The following is a 22,608-nucleotide window of genomic DNA, read 5'->3' as shown; positions in this document are numbered from 1 at the left end:
TTAAAAACAAACCCCCCTGAGCTGCTGTGATCGGCAAGTAATCTGAAGGAAGCAGGTAATACTGTCCTTCAGCAGGAACTGTTCATGCATAGTTAGCAGGATTGGAAAAATAGAGCATAATGAGTTTTTTGTGTCTGGGTGGATAATGAATGCTTTTTTAATGTCTACAGGGCTTTTACAGGTGAAATTTGAGCCAGCAAATTGGCATTAGGCCAAACCCAGCTCGGCTCCCCTCTCAAACTGGCTGCAAGGCACAATCATATTCTCTGTTCCTTCTCTCCCCTTTATCTCTTAAAAGGATAATTCCTGAAAATTTACATTAACAGGCAGACTTGGGGAGGGGAATAGGTAGGGGGAGTTTGCTTGCTTACTTTCTGGAAAGTGCTTAACTTGAGGTCTTCTGTCTCCTCTCAGGAGCCATTTAGGCCTCATTTACTTGCACAAAGGGAGGTAGGAAACGAAATATCCTAATATTCCTCACCCTCTAATCTTTCTAAACGGGCTTAATGCAGAGCATCTCCCTCCCTCCTCAGCCTCTGCCGTGAGAGGCAGAGCTCTGTTTTGCAGAGCTGACTGGCTTCTAAGCAGATGATACCACAGTCAGAGCCAGGGGTGGAAGTGGTAATGTGGAGAAAGAGGGAAATCGCTTTCCAGTTTCACAGTTTACAACCAGTCGGTGACACTGTCAGTGCTCCCTGGTGAGGTCGCGCTGTCTCGTTCGGGGCTCTTGTTGGACGTGCAGCCCAGGAGCAGTTTCCCCCAGGGACGGGGGGTCAGAAGAGGCTGCAGGCACACAGTCGTGGTGGGAGGGCTGCGCATCCATGAATGGAGGCGTCTTGTAAACTGGGATATATGTGATGGTCAAGGCAGTGCTTCGGGTGCTCCCGGGGACTCACAGGCCCTTTAAAGGACTGACCTGGCAAGCGTGTGTCTGGAGAAGGCCCTGCTCTGTTCTTTGTTCCTCTGGTAGGGCATGCGTGGTGGTGTAAAGGAGGTATTTTCTCTTTGCCAATGAGCAGAGAAGCCTCCTAGAAAACCACCCGCTGCCAGTGTTTCACAGTGAATGTTACCCACATTATACCTGGCACAGAAACATAGCCAGCTTGGAAACGGACATTATGAAAGAAAAATAATGGCTCAGCATTTCAGCCTCAGTGGTACAATGGGTTTATTTTCACGGCGCCATGGAACGAGCAGAAGAGGTAGGGCTGCTGAGCTGTACTTCTGGACCTGATCTAGTATCACAGGAAGGCTTTGTGCCATGTGGATGTGCCAGCCTGACAGGAGTGGCTCGGCGCCTTCTGCCCTGTGCTGCCTTGCCTGCTGCCGACATCCACATTCACAGTTTCGCTCGGAGTCTCTTCAATACCTCTGCCCTTCCACTGCTTCATCAGAGCAGTAGCCTCTCCTGGCATAGAAGGAGATAAGAAAGGGGTGTGTTGGTCCAGTTTCTTTCTTTTGTACCCACAGTTCTGACATTTGGAAGCCTCTGTCCCGATATTCAACCTTGATTCATCTTTCGTTGTTTTCCCAGAGGGTTTAATCACCTCAAAGTCTTGTTTTATGAGATGGGTGGACTCTTTCATCTTTTTTTGTTCTTGGAACATCACTATAAATGTGACACAGAATATGGTTGCTTTGAGACTGATTCAATGCCAGGAACATGAGCTGAACTTCTTCCTCAGGTCAAAAAGTGAAAATAACTAAGTTACTTTCTTCTTAGCTCCTAGTAGGTTTGTGTTCGTCAGAGAAATTAAACCAGTTGGTAACCTCTGTGTAGGAAAGCTTCAGGCTTCAAACACCACAAGAAAGCTTCTCATGCATTGGCAAGGTCGTGTGTATCTCTGTACACAAACTATCCCAGGACTTTGACTAACTCTTACTCCTACTCCAACTGCTAATCCTCCACTTTCCTGTCCTAACTAATAAAAATCAGGCAATCCTCATGCCTGTCCAGCTATGGGCGGGATGCTGCCTTTGTGGTCTGAAAGCCGGTCAATTTGCTGTCTTGATATGGAAGGCGTTTGACATGGATGAAAACTCTGTTTCTGAACCATGCGTCTGGTTCAGGAAGAAGAAATAATTATTGAGCCAGATCCCCCAGACAACCTGAAGAGCAGCTCAGAAGTCATTGCCTTCTGAGCCATGTTATAAGAAATTTTTATGTAACCTCATTTGGCTTTGACCTCTGTGTCTCCCTGCTTGCATCATACGGTTTGGGTTTTTCTTTTATTCCCAGGGTAACCAAGAGATATAGAGTAAATAAAGGAGCCAGCAAAATAGACGAACAGAAGTATTGGCTAACCTATTAACTCACCACTTCCCAAAATCAATGGGGAATTTAGAAACCAGAGATGGAAAAGCCCTATTAAGTAATCTTATCTATAGCACTGCCAAAGCAGGTTCAAGTACAGGACATTATCAGCCAAGCTACTTTTCAGTTTCCAGCTTGGTCTTTCAAGTGAGCCGATTGTATCTACATCAGATAGCGCCAGAGGAGAACAGTTTAATGATCTAAAATGTAAAGCATTTACTTGGTTCTCCAGAGCCTTGTTTACTAAGTTCAGCTAACGAGATGGCTGTGGATGATGAGCACTGCCCTTGTGAATAGGTGTTGCCCTAAATAGTGATAGTTACTAGTGGTGAGTTTTACAGATAACTGGCTGCGTATGAAAAACAAGACAATGAAGTTGGAAATGGTTTGAGAGGAGAAGTGAATAAGACACAAACAGAACTTGATCACTGAGCGGAAGCCAAATATGATGCCATGAGGTTTTGTTTATTTCACATCAGTTAACCTTTGGGTTAAACCAGTCAGTAATTGCATTCATAGAAGCTTCACAGCAAGGAAGATTGCACTAGGAAAACAATTGTGGCTCCAAGGTCTAGGGGCGTTCAGCTCAGTAGCTTTGTCCACATTGTTCTCATTGGTTTTGTTCCATTCCTGGTGTCTGACAACATGATCCAGGCTTTTCTATTTGACATCCTTTTCTTTCACATGAATTTAGAGCTGTTAAAAGGTGCTGGATTTTCTGTCTTAGATGCTGGCTTCTCTTTATACCTATGAGCTAGGCAGCAGCTGAGCAAACTTTCCCTGGTTGTCCTGCCAGGATGTCCTAGTCCTGAGAACAGAACTCATTGCCCATCTCATTCATCCTCAAGCCACTAAGTTAAAGCAATCATTTCACAGATCCTTAGATTTTAAGGCCCTACAATGATAGTTCTGAACATTTATTCTTGCCACCTGCAATGTAGTATGTGAAATTATAAATATATGTTGGGATATGGCAAGTAACAACTTCTACACAGGTAGGTAGGCAGGATTTTTCTACCCCTTTCTCCACTCTCCATCCCAGGCAGCAACAACAACAATTACAATATAGTGTAGTAGTGTAATATAAACTCAATTGAGAAACTTAATATAAACTTTATTGGTCATTAAAGTAGATCACCATCAACTGTAGCTGAGCTTCATTTTATTAGTGATAATAAGGTGATCATCAGGAACACCAGTGATGGAGACCAGACCAGGTTTTGATTTACGTAATATCTCCAGCAAGAGGAAAGCCTGTTAGGCTGATGGCTTAGTCCAACAGCAAATATAGAGACAATGTCAGAGAAACCTGTGCAAGAGCTGGTGCCTTCGCAGTTCAGAGGCATCTCAGGGACACGTTTCCTCTGTGTTGGCACTTCAGAGGAGGATGGATAGTCCCTGAAGGAAACCTTGAAGGGTTACCTGATTCCACCAGATCATAACAAGGTAAAATGAGTGACAAATAGGTACTTTGGAAGTCAGAGATCATTCATAAACAGAATGTCATAAGCCTACTTATGCCTTCTAAGCATCCATGGGACAGAATGTAGAAAGCCCTGGGTGGCCTTTTAAGATCACACATGAAAGGCAATTGACATAAAAAGGTCCTTTGGCAAAATAATAAAATCTTTATGCATAGGGGAACACCAGAAGGGTTGCTGTATAGTTTGTTGCTTACCTGCTTATGTAAAGGTGCTTGAAAAGCACATTTGTGAAACTGCCATGTTTCTTTCAAGACCTGCATGATTTGCCATTCTAGCATTTCTTACTGGCCATACATCAGTATAACTCTCCTGACTTCAACCAAAAAGTATCCCAAAACCTTCCAATGCAAAGATTAGAGCAGCCTAAGTCAGGAGTAGGCCTACTTCTGATGGACATCCAGATTAGGCTGTAGGGCATTTAGCTTAGACCTCTACTGAAGTTAAGAAAAGTGGTCTTGGTTTTAAGGGGCAGGGGAAAACCAGAACAATATGAATTGACTCTGTAATTATGCCAAATTTTCTTGTTTTCTTGTTTATGCCAAGCAAAAATTATATAATCTACATTATTCCTTTGCCATCCATCTCATTTTTCTTCTCACCCCTAGCTGCCCACCACTTACATTCTTTCTCTTCTTCATTCTCCTACTTAGTTTCGTCTTGTAGCTGGAAATATTTGCCTCCTGAAAATAGCTTTGCTTAAAATATATATGCACTTAAATACACAAACCTCTTACGTGCACAAAGGTGCTATGAATCCAAATATATTGTATTCACTAACTATTGTCATAACAGAGGAATAAGAAGGTATCTTGGAGGTAAATGACTGTCATGCATATTTTCCAATTTTGCACTGAAGTGAGAAGCTATTGTCACTTACTTGCTTCTAAGCCTGGTCCTGGGGAACAAACACTCTATGGCATAGGCTTTCGTGTGATATACTGCACACTTTGATGATAGCAAATTGTGGAGAATGTCACACACCCAATATAATCAGGTATATTAAGCCCTGATAAAGGATCTCCTAGGGAGCAAAGCATCTCCAGGGTAGAATTACAGTCTGATACGCTGCTGAGTGGATTTTATTATTAAAAATACATGGTAAATTATAGGCCCCATATGCTCCTGATTTCACTGATTTTAAAAATAGAAAGTGAAAGCTCCCAGCTGGGGGCACAGCTGCTGCTAAATGCTAGTAGAAATCATAGCCAGGAGTGTCAGTTGTAAATGCAGCAGCCTGCAACTGAAGTGGTGGGAGAGTTTTGTTTCTCCTTAGTCTGCAGCTGGATCTTGGGACAGGAGGGGGGAGCCTTCCACAATGCCTGAAGGGTCAACTGTCTCTTCTCTGAGGCAGGTGCAGGCATGTTTAGCTGTAAGATTCTCAAACATTGACAGTGCTTAGCCAACACTGTACTTCCAGGAACCTGTTGTTATTGTTGCCTTTTTTTTGTTAAATCATCCAAGTTTGAGCACTTAAAAAAATGCATCCGTATGGACTGTCAGCATGGAGCTGGGCTACCGGCTTCATGACACCAGGTGCTGGAGTGAAGAGGAAGGCCAGCTATTGAGGACAGTGGAAAGCAATTTTCATGATCTACAGAAACAGTGAAGGGAAGAATGGAAGTGAAGAGAGGAATGGAAAGCAGCTGTGTTGTGCCTTTTGCACAAGCGCCAGTGTCTCCCCCATGTAATGTCCTGCTGCCGTCTAGATGGAAGGTTCTGTAGGAAGGAAGCTATCGTATGTGGGCTATTGGGAGAGACAGCTGCGGAGATCAAGCATCTCCTCTTCCAGCAGAGAACAGTTTGCACTGAGTCATCGTTGCCAATGTGACAGTAGAAAAACCTATGCTGTGCTTGTTTGTGCTTTATCTGGGTTGTTTAAAATGCACCTACTTGTAGTCTTATAAATATCAGATTCAGTTTCTTTCCAATCTTCTGTATGAAGTGGAAGGCTTTTGTATAAATGGACTTTAAAATGCAAATATAAACAGTCCTTTTGCCTCTTCCCTTTTAAAAGAGAGAAAGAACGAAACTGTGAAAAGTGCTTTTAGCCTGTTGGTGAGGCTCTGTGCAGGGTCTGTGTAATGAGACACTCCAAGGAGAACAGTTTCTACACAGCTGCTGCCTCTTGATCTTTAATGTCTGCAGTGCTCCCGACTTGTACAGCAGGGAAAATAAGTAATGCTATCTTGTTTAATCATGCTGTCTCCTACCTTCCTTAGCATTTAGTAACTGGACTGGACCACCTAACTCGAAGACCTGCTTTAAAGGCAACTCTTTGATGGCAGAAACCCTGGGTTGGGGAATTTTTGAAACAAGAGCACCCTCTAATGGAACCGAGAAGGAAAGAGCAACCACAGGCAGCTACAGTGGGGAACATAGATTTTTCTCTTCCCTGAGTATTTATGTTAACCTTTTTGCAAGAATCAATTCCTCTCCTATTCTCAAAGGAATGTCTAGATATTCTGTATCTAACCATTTTTTATGCAAAACGGAGAAGGATTTTTTTTTCACTGCAGGTCAAAGCTTACCAAAAATAACCACCTTCTACTCAGAATCCAAAAACACTTCACCAATCTGAAAGGCTAAATAGCATCTTGGCATCTTTTGGTCCCAGCTGTAAGCTAGCACAGGAGCTGTGGCTGCTAAGGAGGCCAGAGCCCACCTTTAGGTTGCTTCTGTTTAGGTTCGCTATTTTTCCTGCTGCAAACTGCATCAGCAGCAAATTGGCTTCTCCTGAGCTGCTGCTGGTGCTTTAAGGGAGCAGTAACTGGCACACTGCATGGGAGGACACAGTAATTGCTGTTTTGTGGGCACTTATTCTTGCACCATGGGTCTAAAGAGTTCTTTCATACAAACTGGTGTAGGTGCTCAGCTTGAGCTGCAATCGAATTGCTATGGCTATGTTAGCAAGCCCTGTCTTATGTATCAACAGAAGCGTTTCACAGATGGTGAAAAGCGAAACAGAAGGGCTATGTCCCACAACTGGGAGGTCTCTCAATGACTTTGCTGCTGTCCCTACAAGGTAGATGTCTCCTAATTCTCATACAGAAAGTGAATGATGGTGTCCCTGCAGAGAAATAAATTCCACAAGTGTTTATGAAGTTTCTTATTTGAACTTGCTCTTTCTCATCCTCTGTGCCATCATGTGGTTACGGGGGGCTAAGAACTGTGAGAAACTAGTTTGTCACCAGGGCCTTGATTTGTATGCTCTTATAACGTCAGAGGGCTTTTGAAGGGTGCCACTGCATACGCTTGCCATTTAATCATCAGCCAATTTCATTTTGCCCTGAGCACCCGCAGGCCTATGTGATACAAAGGATGTGCAAGCCCTACAAAACCACATCAAACAGGATTGGTGTGCCATGTCCAGGCACGCCGGCTGCACCTACTGAATGAAACATGCTCAAGCATTTCCTGAGAAAGTCTGGTGAGTCAAATCAGGCCAGTAGCACATCCCAGCTGTGTGCATCTTCTGTTTTTCTTGTGTTACTGGTCAATAAAATAACTAACACTGATTGTCTCAACTTCAAAAATTGCATGTGCAAATCAATGCTATGTCTGTATCAAAGCATCCACGTGGACGCTGACGTAGTATTGTAGTTAAGGCTGCAAAACAGATTTTGCTCCAAGTCCAGTGTTTTCCCTTGCTCCTGAGTTTCTGAAAGGTTCTACTTTCTAGGCTGAAATTTTCCATCACTGAGCTCAGCCAATGGCTTCTGGGAGAAAGTCTGAGGAAAATCCATTCAACCATTCTGTGAAAGTGGAAAACAAAACAGAACTTCTCTGGAAAATTATTTAGAAATATATTAACTTGCACATCCAGTGAGGAAAACAGGAGCAGAAAACACAGCTGTGCTTCGATTAGAAGCTGATTAGAATTTTTTAAGGACGTGATTCCCTGTTCATTCATAATAGGTTTACCCTGATGTATCTCTCCTGACTTCACTCTTTGCTTGTACTGATTTAGGTGACCATGGAGTTAGATACTCTTTTACAACGGCACCAGAGTTATCTTTTGGCGTGTGCTGTGAGTGCGAACGTGTGGTTACTTAGAGGAACGTGAGTATCATCACTGCGTAAGCAACACGTACAGTCCCAACCCTTTAGCCGGTGCTGTGAGATGTAGGAGCTGCACTGCTTCATAACACCACAGATCTGCCAAACAAACTGTCCTGTTGCAAGTATCATTCAAAACCTGGAAATCCAGACAAGACACGAGGTAAAAAAAACCCTAATTCCTCTTGTTTGAATTAAATCTAATACAGAGCTCTCACACATGATTATGATAAAGTAAATATTATTTGGTATGTACACCTTGTGTCAACTTTTTGTGCACACGCTTATGTTATGACTAGGTAATGAGGAACGCAAGAGGCAAATAGGTATTCCTATAGAATAACACTGTTTTGTTCACATTTCTACCAATCTCAATAACAGGCATACACATCCCCTTCTTTTTATCTGTATCTGACTCTGAGCAAAAAATTAGTATTGAGATGACCCTAAACATAAGGGATGAGTTTCCCACACTTTTGTTTTGGTCACGGTGCCTCTCAAGTTACCCACAAAAGGAGGCCAGCGAGTGGCCGTGGTGTAGTCATTCGCTGCGGTGGACGCCGTGGATCAGGTCTCCAGTGAAACTTGACAGGGTAATGCTGATGAATTGCATCAGCTGGAAGTCTGGCTTGCTGGTGTATTTGGGAACTGTGGTGATGGAGGTGACTAATGTGTTGCACTGTTTCTCAAGCTTTGAGGCTGAACATCCTGAGGAAACTCTGATCTCAGAGCAAACTTGAAGGAAGTGCCTTGTGTATGTTGTGGGAGAGGAAGGCTAGGAGGATGGATGAGAAGGAAAGGATTTTTAGGGGATTTCTAATGCTCAAGGCTTGGCAAAACCAGATCCTGGGACGAGCTCACATTAATAAACAGAGCTTGTTTTGCTGAGTCTAGAGAAAAACTGACTTAGTGAGAAAGAAATGAAAAAGCTCTTGTGTTAGAAGTTTTAAGATGTGCTAGAAGTTTTCGTTTTTAAAAAAAAAAAAAGAAAGAAAAAAAACAGGCAAAAGTTCACATTTCCACATCTCTCTTTTCTGCTTTTTGTCTTCCAGTCTTCAAACAAATGGGTCTTTTCCAAAGAAGATATTTAGTGTTTACGTCTTTGGATGAGAAACTGTTTCATGAAATGACTCCGTGGAGCTAACCCTTAACTGTGGGGATCCTGGGCCAGAGCCTTCAGCGCAGCTGAGCTCTCTTATCCTATGGACAAAGCGAACAGATGAGTGCACGCGGCATTTCTGGAACTCCTTCCTGCTTCATTTGGCTGCTTCGGAGTGATCATCACGGTTAGTCTCATGTGATGGAGAGACGGGGGATAAAGCACTAGCGTTTTATTTGCCTGGGGCAGAGAAATTGCTTGGGCCAGTGGAAGCAAGTTATGCAAACTCATTTTACAAGCCTCCATCATGCACTTCTTTAAGAACATCACCCAGCTTACCTCCCAAGAATTTCAAGCCTGGAAATGTCTGGAAATGCTGTAGGTCAAGAGAATGATGGTCTGATGGGAAAGACATGGGGGGCAAGCTTCAGCGTGACCTAGCACATTAATTGCTCATAGTAGTCACTATGAGTGGCTCAAAGTACAACGGTTTGCTCCCTGACTTGCATGAGCAAGGCGTCCCTAACGCTAAAGGGAAGAGTGGGGGAAATAAAGCCCCTCGCACATACTGCCAACACGCACAGGCGTTCATATCTGGAAAGCTTAAACGTGGGAGCCCTCCTGTGGTAGTTCTTCAGAAGTATGTTTTTTACCAGGATAAAACAGTCACCAGAAGCATGTTGCAGTCCAAGTAGAGAGCAACATAGTCATAAAAGAAACCTGTATCTGTGTGCGGTGGGTGTGAGTGTGCGTGTATACACAGCTATGAAACGTCAGCGGGCAAGCCAACCACACGTCGCTTGTGTTGGGCAGATCACAAAATTTAACGTGACCGACCCCGTGACAACTCAGCAGATTAAGATTAACCTTGAACATTGAAGCTGTTTGCACCTGTGTGAGTCTGACACGCTGACTGAAAGCACAGAGCCACTGCTCGTGTTTATTTGGAAGGTTTGAGGGTAAGGCATATTCTCCATGCACCCGGAGCGTCAAGGGGAACCAGCCAGCAAAGGAAGGCTGAACGCTATACGTGAAGTTACCCCCGCACCGCGGTCTGGCCCGAAGCCGATGCGTGACTTACAGGACTTACTCGAAGCCTCTAAGAGAGCCAGATGGCCTGACCAGGCCTGAAGCCATCCCACACTGCTGGCGTGGTGGATTTGCAGATCAGGCTGGGAAGTTAGAGGAGAGCCCAGAGGGCAAGAGCCACCGGCAGCGGTCAGGCTGTCTGGCAGCTCCCTCCCGTTGGGTGTCGATGCAGATACTGCCGAGGGAGGCTCGTATGGTCACACGTGGCAAAGGACTGCAGATACAGCCCAAGCAAAACTCCCTGTGGGGTTCGGGGATTGCCACCAACCCAGGCCGTTCACTCAGCGCTCACTGGATTTACAGCTGGGATAATTACCTGTCAAGCTGCACGGAGCAATTGGGTGTTTCGTTCTCTGCTGAATTCACAGTGGCTGGTTTTGTCACAGCTCCTGGTCTTACGGTCTGCCTCTGGGGTTCGCGCTGGAGAATTACGACTCTGGCCACCCCAGGTGGATTGTTTTGTCAGCTGAGGGTGCAGAAAAATAATCCCACAATAAAGAGTGTTTTCTCGGTATTTGTGAGTGGAGGGAGGGCAGGACTGACCCTTTGGGGAGCATCGCACATTTAAAACCACATAAGCTGGTCATTAAGCCACTCTCTGAGGGTAGTGGCTTCATGCCTGCATTGTTATGCACAAAACTACTGTAATGGCTGTATCTCATTAACAATGATGTGTTTTAACTGAAGCGGACATTTATTAATTATTGGTACTTCACTAGAAGGAAGACTTCAAAAGTGTCTCTCTAAAGTCAGAAAAGATAAGAATTTTCAAATATTTATGTCCAAAGTTACAAAACTGTTAAACTTCAATGAAGAAACAAAGAGCCTTTTCAACAGAAGTAACACATATTGCCACATACTGCAAATGTACACACTGGTTATGCACTTTTATGCAGGTTCCAGACCATGTTCTGAAACTCACTTGGTTAAGCTAGAGCTTAAACAAACTTGAGTTTGCTTATTCAAGGTAGCAGCATCCAAAGGACTGAACCTCAGTGTAATTATTGCATAAGAGGCTGTGTCCAGGAATTCTAATGTAAAGGACCTGCTTTTATCTTAGATGCTCAAAATAATAATTTTGGTGTGCAGCACTAAATGGTGACAGTTAAGTAGAACCATTTCTCTAATCTTAGGTGCTGTATTAAAGGATATTAAATTCAATGCAACCATAAAGAAATGTTTTGGAAGATGTTTTAGCCTCTCTGGGTTAATAAATTTGCTTCTTTGGTAAAGCTAATTGTGAAAAATCAGTGAAGGTAAGATTTTGCCTGTTGTGGATAAACACGTGCACAAATATATATGTACAGATACATAAGTAAAAATCTCTTTAACGCTGTTTTCTTTTAATTATATTTTATTTTTTCTTCCTTTATGTCTTCCTTTGTTCTAATGCAAACATATCTGTAAGAGAAGTTGATGCATGAGGAGATCACACAGAAAAGGCCTAGGGATTACCGATGTTTCACTGTCAGAGGCTTCAGTGAAACTTAACTAACGCTTAAGTGTCTGCTGCTGAGGAATGAATCTGATCCATAGTGAACTAATATGGTAAGTCTTGGTATTTTGAGACTGGCAACAGCTGGCAAGTTAACAGTCACCTACTGTGCAAGCCCAGGACGTTTTTTTCCCAAGCAAAGTTTCACAGGGCTTCCTATTCTGAATTCACACATGCTAATAACGCAATTACACATCTTGTTTGTTGCCACTGCCTAATTATAAAATATAATTTTCCTCTCCTAACAGAGAGGAGGAAGTATAAATATTTTTATAAACATAAATCTTGATTGTGCAGATTGACATTTACAAAATTAGGCCTGGTGATGCTGTTGTGTAAGAACAATTTCCCACCACAAAAAAAGCAGTAAACTAAAGTGGAAGCTTGGGATGTGCTATAACATTATGAAAATAAAGGAAATCCTTCGAGGAGACTAATGATTCTGAAGGGGTTTGGCATAAGTCCGACTAGGAATGGTCCTGATTCCCTTGTCCAGGCAAATTTCTTTCTGGAAAGGGTTTTTGCTGTTTATGCTGCTTTTAAAAGTCTTCTAAAACTGTATTTTTTTGTGTCAAGTTTTTATGATATCAAAATAAAAATGAAATTAAATTAAAAAAAGAAAATGCCAAGTCCAAGTCTTAAAAAAAGTGTAAGCCAGTTTTCCTTTCCATGCAATACGTTGTAGTGACTGGTATTTGACAAATGCTCTTTCTAATTTATACAATATCACCTCCTTCCCACCTTTCATGGATAACTGTGAAATGAAGCCTTGCCTTATAATTTTATCAGGAATAATTACTCCATTAGTATAACTGTGATCAGACATGACCTCGTTAACTGCAGAATAAAACCAGAAAAAGTCATTTGGCTTCCAAGAGAAGAAGCTCTGCTGCTCATGCAAGTATCTCTAATAATATTTACTCAGAAATGTACGTACTGGCAAAGAAAAATGTAAAATGTTTTCATTTCTGCATGTTTGTCCCAGAATGAAAGTCCCTCTTTAATTACTAGCTAGCTACAGCTAGCTCCCTGCCAAAAATGGTGAGGAGGGCGGGGGGACACAGGGGAGAGCTATTTTAAGAAATAAGAAGAAGTTTTCAAGGCTCTTTTCCTATTGTTGTTTTGCCGTGATTTTGCTCCTTGAAGGATTCCAAGGTAGCACGGGCTCTTTGCTGTTCTTTGTGAGTTGGGTATTGAGCGTGTATGTAGAGCAAGCACTGCTGCTGCTGCGGCAAGGAGGTGTCTCAAGCCAGCTATAGCCTTGTAATTCCTTCTCTTTCTTTGCTCCTGGCGACTTCAGAGAGCTGAATGGTCTTTCTCCTACAGTCTGTGCTAAATTACCAAGGCTGAGCAGATACCGCAAAGCCCCTCAGTGCTGCCGAAATTGCAAGATCGGGAGGCTCCTTGGGTCTTTTTGAGTTTCAGTAAAGGCCTGTTGCCTTTAAGGTGGTTTTGACAGGCTGCATATTGCTTCTTTTTGTACAACCTGTACTTTTAGAAGTAGTAAGGTATTTGTGGGTGTCTGGCGAAGGCATCTCAAAATCCCAGCCAGAATGTAAACAAAATACAGTTCTTCAATAAAATTCAATAAATATTGGCCAATATAAACCTGCAAAAAATCAGACTGTGCCATGCAACATTAAACCTTGTGAACTGCTGAAATCCCTCACCTCAAGCCTTTTTCAAAAGCACCAGAAAAAGTACAGTCTAATGTACACAAATACACAGAGACTGTGTTAGGATGGTATGTAGAGGCCAGTTAGTGTACTTGCTCCATATTTTAGGGAACAACTTTTGAATCTCTCCGTGCATTTAGAAGATCCAGCCTCTAAACTCCAATTCTATTGTCAACAGTGTTTTCTTTGGAAAATAAACTGCCTTGGCTGAATTTGGAACTGCTCCCAAATTCAGCTTAGTGCTCACTTCCTGATAAATGGTAGTAGAAAATTTAGACCAGCTAACATAAACATTAGCATCTGTGTCCATAGAGAGAAGGTACATATAATAATACTGGGTGGACATCACTCAAAGAATTGTGGAGGCCACTGAAATGCTAGAATCCACTGTCCTTTATTTATACAGCACTGAAAGATGGCTCCTCTGAAAAATCCAGCCAGGCTGTAGGGCAGTGCTGCTCCAATGGCACTTGTCTAGGTGCAGAACAGAAGTATATTTTGCCCAGCTCCATGGAGGCCTTATAAATGTGATAAATCCCAAATTCCTGTGGGAAGGCTTGCACTTTTAATGATTCTTTTTTTAAAGAGCAGCTTATGGTGACAGGTAGGGTCCCCGGGTGGCGGGGGAGGTAAGCAGAGCCAGGCAGAGCAGGAGATGACACTGCCTTTCCTTCTGAGAAAACTTTAACAGCAACTGCTGGGTACTGATGGGATTACCCATCAGATAGTGCTAAGACCTGAGTAGCTTTGACTCCCCAACAGAAATGTGACTGGACCAATGCTCCCAAATCACTGCTGAAAAAGCGATGAGGGAGCAATTTCTGTACACGGGGAAGTGCTAAGTTAGAGGGACTGGGGGAAGAAAAAAGAATAAAATATACAGGCATCAGAGAACAAGAAGAAGTTCTTCCTTCAAGCAGCATTTGGATGCCCTTGACAGCAGCATCCTCACAGTATGCGCAACTTGTATCACTACTGCCTTGCAGTAGTGCTTGCACTTCTGTCCACATCTCGCCCTCCGTGCTCACAATATCACTGTCTGGAAGGCAGGGGATGTGGGGGTTGTGGCAGAGGAGGGGGACGTGGCGATGTAGTGGAGAGGTGGGCAGAAGTTCCTGGCTGCGTGGAGGGAGGACAGAGGAAGATGCTTGAAGGGTTTGGCCTGTGGCAGGAAGGATGGCCTAAAACCTGGATCTGAACTCTGTGGCCGCTGGGCTAATTTGGACTATTGTGTATCTTTTCTCCTTTAGCCATTCTGTACAACTTCCTATGGACAGTCTCCATGGTTGAGTTTTACAGGAAAAGCCGCGCTTGTACCATGAGGAGGAATGACTGTGATATCTGGCCATCACCTGATGGCCTTCTGGTTGTCATGAGAGAAAGACCTAAACCATAGGACATATGTATAGAAACTGTACGGAATAGGTTTTTTCAGCCTGGAAAAGAGATAATGGGAAAGGAGGTGGAGGCTCTACAGGACAAATACCTGTCTAATGCTGGCAGAAAAGGAGGTAATTCAGAAATTATTATTTGCTATTTCTCATAGCACAAGAAGTAGGGAACACCCAAGGAAATTAGCAGGCCCAAGGGCCAAAGCAAACAGCAGGAAATGCTCCTTTCAAAGAGCATAAATTGTGGAACGCATTGACACAGGATGTTGTGAAGGCCAAAAGTATACTTTGGTTAAAAAGGAAACTAGGTAAGTTCATGGAGAACAGACGCCTACAGAGTAATTTAATTGGCATGCTCCAGCGTTAACCTTCTATTGAGGAAGCCCTTAAAATACCTCCTGCTCTAGGCTGCACAAGTTCGTAAGGGTTATCTCCGTCCTTGTTCTGGTCTAAGACTTTTTTCCAAAGCATTTTCTGTGGGGGACTGTCAGAAGCAGGAGAGCGGACTAGCTGGACCTTTGGTTTTGGTGTCACAGTTCAGCTTCAAGGCACAGTAGGTTGTGGCTGGAGAGCGGGGCTGGAGGTATTTGTACAGGAGAGGCCATGTGAATATGAAATAATTAAGTGAATGAAATGAAATAATTAAGCCAAAATGAAATAATTAAGTGACAAGTACCATAGACCCATATCTGGGCTCTGAGGTTTATTGTTTGCATTTTCTTAACTGTCTTTAACTTTTTGATACAATTGTATAGTAAGGGGAAGAAAAATAAAAGGAATTTCTTCTCTATTTTTTTTTTTTTCATTTTCCATTTATAACCAAGCAGACACTTTCTCTGTTTTTTTAAGGAAAGATCCACACATAAAAATTACTTGGGCAGATGTTCTTCCATACTTCTCTGTAGCCAGATTTTTTTTTCCCCTTCCCCCATCTTTCTCATTCATTTAATGCAGCAGGGATGATACAGTGCAGGACACCGGTAAGCAAAGGTAAAAATAAGCTATAACGATGGTTCAAAAGCTATAGACTAGATCCTCAGCTATGGTGAGTCGGAGCACTTCATTGAATCAATAGAGGTACAGCCATAGAAACCAGATGAATATGTGGCCCACCATCAGGGAAGTCAACTGAAGTGACAAAATAAGTTCTAGTGACATCTCACTAAACAACATCCCAGTGATGAGAATTTTCAACAATAGAGCTCATCCCTAGTCATTGCAACTGTTGTTCTGTATTTTCCCCTTAAGCTGCTCTGTACTGACAGGAACGTGAGATGATTTTAGCTCTTTCTTTCATGCAGAATCAATAAAATGCTTGCACCAACACTGGTCATGAAATGACCATGGACCATGAAATGTTTGTCTGACTTTCTTTATTTTACAATACATCAAAAGTATTTCCAAAATTAATCAGGTCATAAGGCTGAGATATATAGTTATAAAAGTTTGGGCAAACCTGCCAGGCCTAAATGTATTTTTGGTGAGTGGTCCCTCTCATCTACCATAACAGCAGCAGCAAGAGCAGTGACTTAAGAAAAGAGGAATATTTTTTAAACTTCCTGGAAGCAGTAAGAACTGTGAGTTATCTAGTATGTGGTGGTTCTCCTATTGAGGAGCAGAAAGTCACTAAAAATATTTTGTAAGGAAGAAGAGCAGCTAACTCCTCTTTAAGGAGAAAACTGCCGTTTGGAGGAGGTTTGTAATTCAGGAGGAACTGCAGTTTCCAAAGATCTTCCCTGAGCAAGCATCTTGGGTTAGATAACAGAGCCTCGGAAATTGATGTCAGTAGTCTTTGAGGAAGATTGCAGGTTGGGTTAGATGACCTTTAAAGGTGCCTTCCAACCCAAACCATTCTATGATTCTATGACTATCATTACTGCTATCACAGAAGGGGGTTGACAGCCAGCTGCCCACATAGTTTTCCCACCAAGAAATCACAGACAGAGACACTTCAAAATGGCATGCGTTTCTCAGAGGGCTACATTTATTTATTATTTTTGGTATGTTGTTCTGGTTTTGTCTGCTTTGCCCGCAAGTATTTTTTTAAAATTATTTCTTTCAAAGTAAAACCAGATGAGTCAGTGAGTTTCATCTAATTTTCTAAGATTTTGATTGGACCTGAGAAGCTGTTTGCTAATGATTGTTACAATGAACTCTTGATGATGCCACATAAACTTCGTAGAATGGCTATAAATGAACTCTGTATCTGTTTATTTTTATTAATGCATGAAATCACTTGCATAAACTTTACCTACCTACAAGTATATCTAAATCACAGAATCACAGAACTACTGCTACTGGGAGGGACTTCTGGAGTTCATCTAGTCCAAACCCCTGCTCAAAGAAGGGTCAGCTGGACCAGGTTGCCCAGGAACTTGTTGAGTCATGTTTTGAATATCCCCAAGGATGGGGACTCCATAACCTCTCTGGGAAACCTGTGACAGTGCTCAATCACTCTCACAGTAAAAACCTTTTTGTCTTATGTTTAAATGGATTATTTCTTTATATTGCAGTTTGTGCTCATTGCTTCTTGCCCATCACTGGACACCCCTGAGAAGAGTCTGGTTTGACCTTCTTTAATCCCCCTATCAGGTATTTATACACATTGATAAGATCCCCCAAGCCTGCTCTTGTTCAGGCTAAACACCCCAGCTCTCAGCCTCTCCTTGTATGACAGATACTCCAGTCTCTTAATCATCTTTGTGACCCTCTGCTGGACTTGCTCCAATACATCCTTGACTCTTTTGTGACGGGGAGCCAAGCACTGGGCACAGCATTCCAGATGTGGCCACAGCAGTGCTGAGTAGAGGGACAGATCACCTCCCTCGACCTGCTGGCAATGCTCCTCCTAATGCAGCCCAGGATAGCATTGCCCTTCATTGCCGCAAGTGCACATTGCTGGCTCACGTTCAACTTGTCAAACATGACGCCCAAGTCCTTTTCTGCAAAGCTGCTTTCCATTTGGTCAGTCCACAGCCTGAACTGGTGCACGGGGTCGTTCCTTCTCAGGTGCAGGACTTTGCAATTCCCTTTGTTAGACTTCATCAGACTCCTGTCAGCCCATTTCTCCAGCCTGTGAAGGTCCCTCTGGATATTAGCACAACCATTTGGTGTGTCAGCCACTCCTCCCAGTTTTGCAACATCTGCAGACTTGCTGAGGCTGTACTCTGCCCCATCATCCAGGCCATTGATGAAGATGTTGAAGAGTACTGGATCCAGTATCAACCCCCAGGGTACACGACTAGTGACTGCCCTCCAGGTGAACTTTGTGCCACTGACCAAAACGCTTTTTGCTCAGTAGTTCATCAGTTTTTAATTCACTTCACTGTCCACTGACCTAGTCTGTTGAGGAAATTACGCTACCTGCCAGGAATTATGCCACCATCAACAGGGCTCAGCCCTAGGTTCCTGCTTGAAGAAAATGAGTTGCCAATCCGCTGAGTAATTAAGAGGGTTTTTTATCCGATATGTGGAGCAGCTCAAGCTGGGTGCGTCTGAAGAGGGACCCTGAACAAAGAAATCCCTGGGCAATTATACCCTTACGATCTAAATTCCCCATCCCTCACACGACAGTTCTGACTAGTAGTAACATTAGGGTCTGGGGTCTCCCGCTCTTCATTGGGCCCCTTCATCGTCTCTAGGTGGGTTGTTTCTTCTCTTATCTCCAAGGTTGCTGCATCAGCTGATGATGGTAGCGGCCTTCCTTGCTTCCTTATCTTCCAGCTTGAACCAGCTCTGGGGCCTTCTTTTACTTAACAAGGTAAAAAAAGTTCAGCATCCCTGGATGAAAGTTAACAGCCTAAGGTTTCAGCAAATTTAGCTACTAATGCTAAGCAAGTTACACTAAGTGAGTTCTACATAAGTAGTATGCCAAATCCCACAACACTGTTTATTCATGAGGGTATTATGGGAGATAGTGCTGACATCATCTGGATGAACGTTTTCATCTAGGAAAATTCCATGGTATCAAAAGGACTGAGGGCCACTGCAACACCCAAAATGTCTCTTGCTTTCTTTCCACGAAACATTATTTTTGTGGATTTGAAGCTTTTGTAGTGAATTGTTTGGCTTGGATAGATGTGTCAAAATATTTTATGGCCTGTATAATGTGGGTATTTGTGATGCAGTCATTCTGTGGATGCAGCTTTTATAGAATTTAGCCACATGCAGTTCAGGGAGCAGGCCACACTATATGTATGCTATCCTTTTCCAGGAGCAGTACTTCTTTGCTAACAATTCTGGATAATTTAGAGGGGGCTGTTGATATGCCATTTTATGTGTATTGTGTTTCTATAGTAAGATGAGCAAATGTCTTCTGTAAAAAAGATGTAAGAACTCTACACAGTTTTTCCAACAAAATGCAACGTAAATATTTGGCTAAGAAATTTTCATCCTGGAACAAAGGTTTCAAAAGCTAAGATGAAAATATTGTCCCTCCCGTAATGACTAGACAAGTCACCATGTGCTAGTAGTCACTGTGCTCAACTGCAATTCAGCCTAGCATTCTCATCTTCTAATTACTCCTTAACATTTACAATGAAGTATTTATTTGCAATACCATACAGGTATTACAGAGAGTAACAAATCAAATTCCATAACAAAAAAACCCCACATAATTAACAAGCAGCCACTCCTGAAGCAAGGTTAGAGTTAGGTATGTGTTTCAGTATAAACAACTTAGTGATTATGGTCCTGCCCAAGATTTTACTTAACTGACTTTTGGGGAGGAGGATGGAAGGAGTCAGCTAGAAATTTTCTGTTTATATGGAGCAGCTTTCAACAGAAATATAAAATGGAACATTTGTGTCTGTAAAGAGTGCTTAGTACAAAGACTTTCATCCCAAAAGATCTCATGTTTGTTGTTAGGCTTTCTAAAACAATACAACCTAAAAGTAAAATAACATTTGCAATAAAAACAGTATGAGCAATTCAATTTTTTTTCCAACTTTGAACAAGAAAAATATGTTTCTTGTTAAAGTCAATGTTTCTTAGATCCCTGACTTGCCCTCTTGCCTCCCCACCCCAAACAGAATGCTGCCATACACTGAATTTAAAACCTCTCTGCACAAAAGCACTCTGCAGCTATTATTATGCCCATAAAAACACGTGCCTCTGAAAATATACACCGACAAAGGTGGAGATTTAAAAACAAACAAACAAAAACAACCAGGAAAATGAGGTGATCACACTGTCCATGTCAATCAAATCTGACACAGGAGTAAGACCCTGAAATCTGTGGTAATAAATGGCTGAGAAGAGTGAGGACAGCCTCTCAGGAACCCACTGAAAGAACAGCTGTGAGGTCCTGGGAGACCTTAGAGAACCAACATGGGGTGGGGAGCACCTCCAAAATAAGCTTCAAATTTTGCACTCTATTAACACCAGAGAGCCGCACTCTGAAACTAAAGGTATAGGGAACCACATTTCATTAGTTCTGTTGTTCATGGAGAAGCCTGGATTTTTATTTATTTTTTTTTTCAGGGATATTAAAGTTGCAGGTTGGCAGAAAAGACGTAGATTTGTCTGAAGACAGGCAAGGAAAAAGGCTCTACAAAAGGGGTCCGGAGGGGTCCTGAAGGGATGGAGCAACAGAGACAAATCATCAAATCATGACAGCCTGTAGGCAGAGGAAGCACTCCCTGTGTGACTGCTGCAAAAATGGACAAGATGTTCAGTGAGGAAAAGAATATGAGTTTGTGAATTGTACTGATTTTTTCTGGAATATAGCAGTTAAAATGAGGTTTGACAGAGAGCCTGTCATAAAGAGAAGCTATTGCTCGCTTCCCACTAAGCATAATTCTGTTTTATACAAAAGGAATTGTTCTGTGCAAGGAAAAATATAGTGTCCCACTGTTTGTACAACCCGGGAACAAAAAGTAGAAGCAGTTTCTGTTTTCCACATTCTGGGTAACTACAACAAAGCTGGCTGCATCTTAAAAGTTAAAGGAGCTATCAGTGAAGTACTTTTCTCAATTTAGCCATTCAGAAAATTAATGTGTGTGCCTGATAGAGAAAAATGTGTTTTCTTCAACATCTTCATCTTTCACCAGACTGTTGTGTCCACAATTCTTTAGTCCCCAAGCTCTGACAATAGTTCCAACAAAATCCCCTTGTCATAGAATCACAGAATGGTTTGGGTCACAAGGGACCTTTGAAGATCACCTAGTCCAACCCCCTCCCACCCCGTCATGGGCAGGGACATTTTTTGCTATATCAGGTGCTCAAAGTCCCATGTTATGAGCAAAAAGCAGGTGCAGATCCCTCAGGGAAGGGGCATTACAGTCAGAGTGAAAGTTTTGGCTTTATTGCAAGCCTAGCATTACCACAGGGGCAGCCCTGGGACACCAACGCTAGTAAAAATGGTGACCTGACACAATGGAGTCCTTCTTGGGGGTGAAGCTCAAGGGAAAGCACCACAGGGGTGGGTAATAAAACTTGTGCTGATTAACATATCGTACATATACAATGTCTTGTTTTGCTCATTAGCAAGTCTCTGATGTAATGCAGGTCTATTGTCCAAATTCTGAGATCTGCAGCTGGCCGTCACGTTGATGCCCATGCAAGGGTATGTGTAGATGGGGAAAATGAACTATCCTGGGTTACTGTGACAACAAGATAAGATGCACTTGGGACTCTACACACTCGGATTGGGGAGGTGAATTATCCTGGGTTACTGTGCCAAAGTCTTCTCATGCCCTACACCTCGTCCAACCTGGCCTTGAACATTTCCAATGATAGGGCATCCACAACTTCTCTGGGAAACCTGTTCCAGTGCCTCACAACCCTCACTGTAAAAAATTTATTCCTTATGTCCAATCTAAATCTACCCTCTTTCAGTTTAAAGCCATTGCCCCTTGTCCTGTCACTACAGGCCCTGGTAAAGAGTCTCTCTCTTTCTTTCCTGTAGGCCCCCTTTAAGTACTGGAAGGCTGCAATAAGGTTTCCCTGGAGTCTTCTCTTCTCCAGGCTGAAAAACCCCAACTCTCTCAGCCGTTCTTCACAGGAGAGGTGTTCCAGCCCTCTGACCATTTTCGTGGCCTCTTCTGGACTCACTCTAACAGGTCCATGTCTGTCTTGTGCTGGGGACCCCAGAGCTGAATGCAGAACTCCAGGTGGGGTCTCACCAGAGCAGAGCAGAGGGGCAGAATCCCCTCCCTCAGCCTGCTGGCAAACTTCTTTTGATGTAGCCCAGGATACAGTTGGCTTTCTGGGCTGCGAGCACATATTGCTTGGTCATGTCCAGTTTTACATCCACCAGTCACCCTAAGTCCTTCTCTGCAGGGCTGCTCTCAATAAATTCATCCCTCAGTCTGCACTGATACTGGGGATTACCCTGACCCAGGTGTAGGGCCTTGCACTTGGCCTTGTTGAACTTCATGAAATTTGCATGGACCCACTCCTCAAGCCCATCAAGGTCCCTCTGGATGGCATCCTTTCCCTCTAACGAATCAGCTGCATCACTCAGCCTGGTGTCATCTGCAAACTTGCTGAGGGTACATTCAATCCCACTGTCTATGTCATTGATGAAGATGTTAAATAGTATTGGTCCTAGTACAGACCCTTGAAGGGCACCACTCGTTAGTCGTTTCCACTAGGACATTGAGCCATTGACTGTAACTCTTTGGATGTGGCCATCCAGCCAAATCTTTATCCACCTACCAGTCCATCCATCAAACCCATATCTCTCCAATTCAGAGGTAAGAATCTTGGGGGGGACTGTACCAAAGGCCTTACAGAAGTCTAGGTAGATGGCATCCATAGCTCTTCCCTTGTCCACTGATGCAATCATTCTGCTGTAGAAGGCCACTAGGTTAGTCAGCTACAATTTACCTTTGGTGAAGCCATGTTGTCTGTCTCAAATCACCTGCTTGTCTTCCGTATGTTTCAACATATCTTCCAGAAAGATCTGCTCCATGATCTTACCAGGCACAGAGGTGAGGCTGACTGTGCTGAACCCCATCTCCTTACTTGGTACCTATGTTAACTGAGATTCCCAGATGATGC

This window comes from Haliaeetus albicilla, chromosome 19, assembly GCF_947461875.1.
Source record: "Haliaeetus albicilla chromosome 19, bHalAlb1.1, whole genome shotgun sequence".
Classification (NCBI taxonomy): domain Eukaryota; kingdom Metazoa; phylum Chordata; class Aves; order Accipitriformes; family Accipitridae; genus Haliaeetus; species Haliaeetus albicilla.
The sequence above is the reverse complement of the archived record's forward strand: the minus strand, read 5'-3'. Positions refer to the sequence as shown.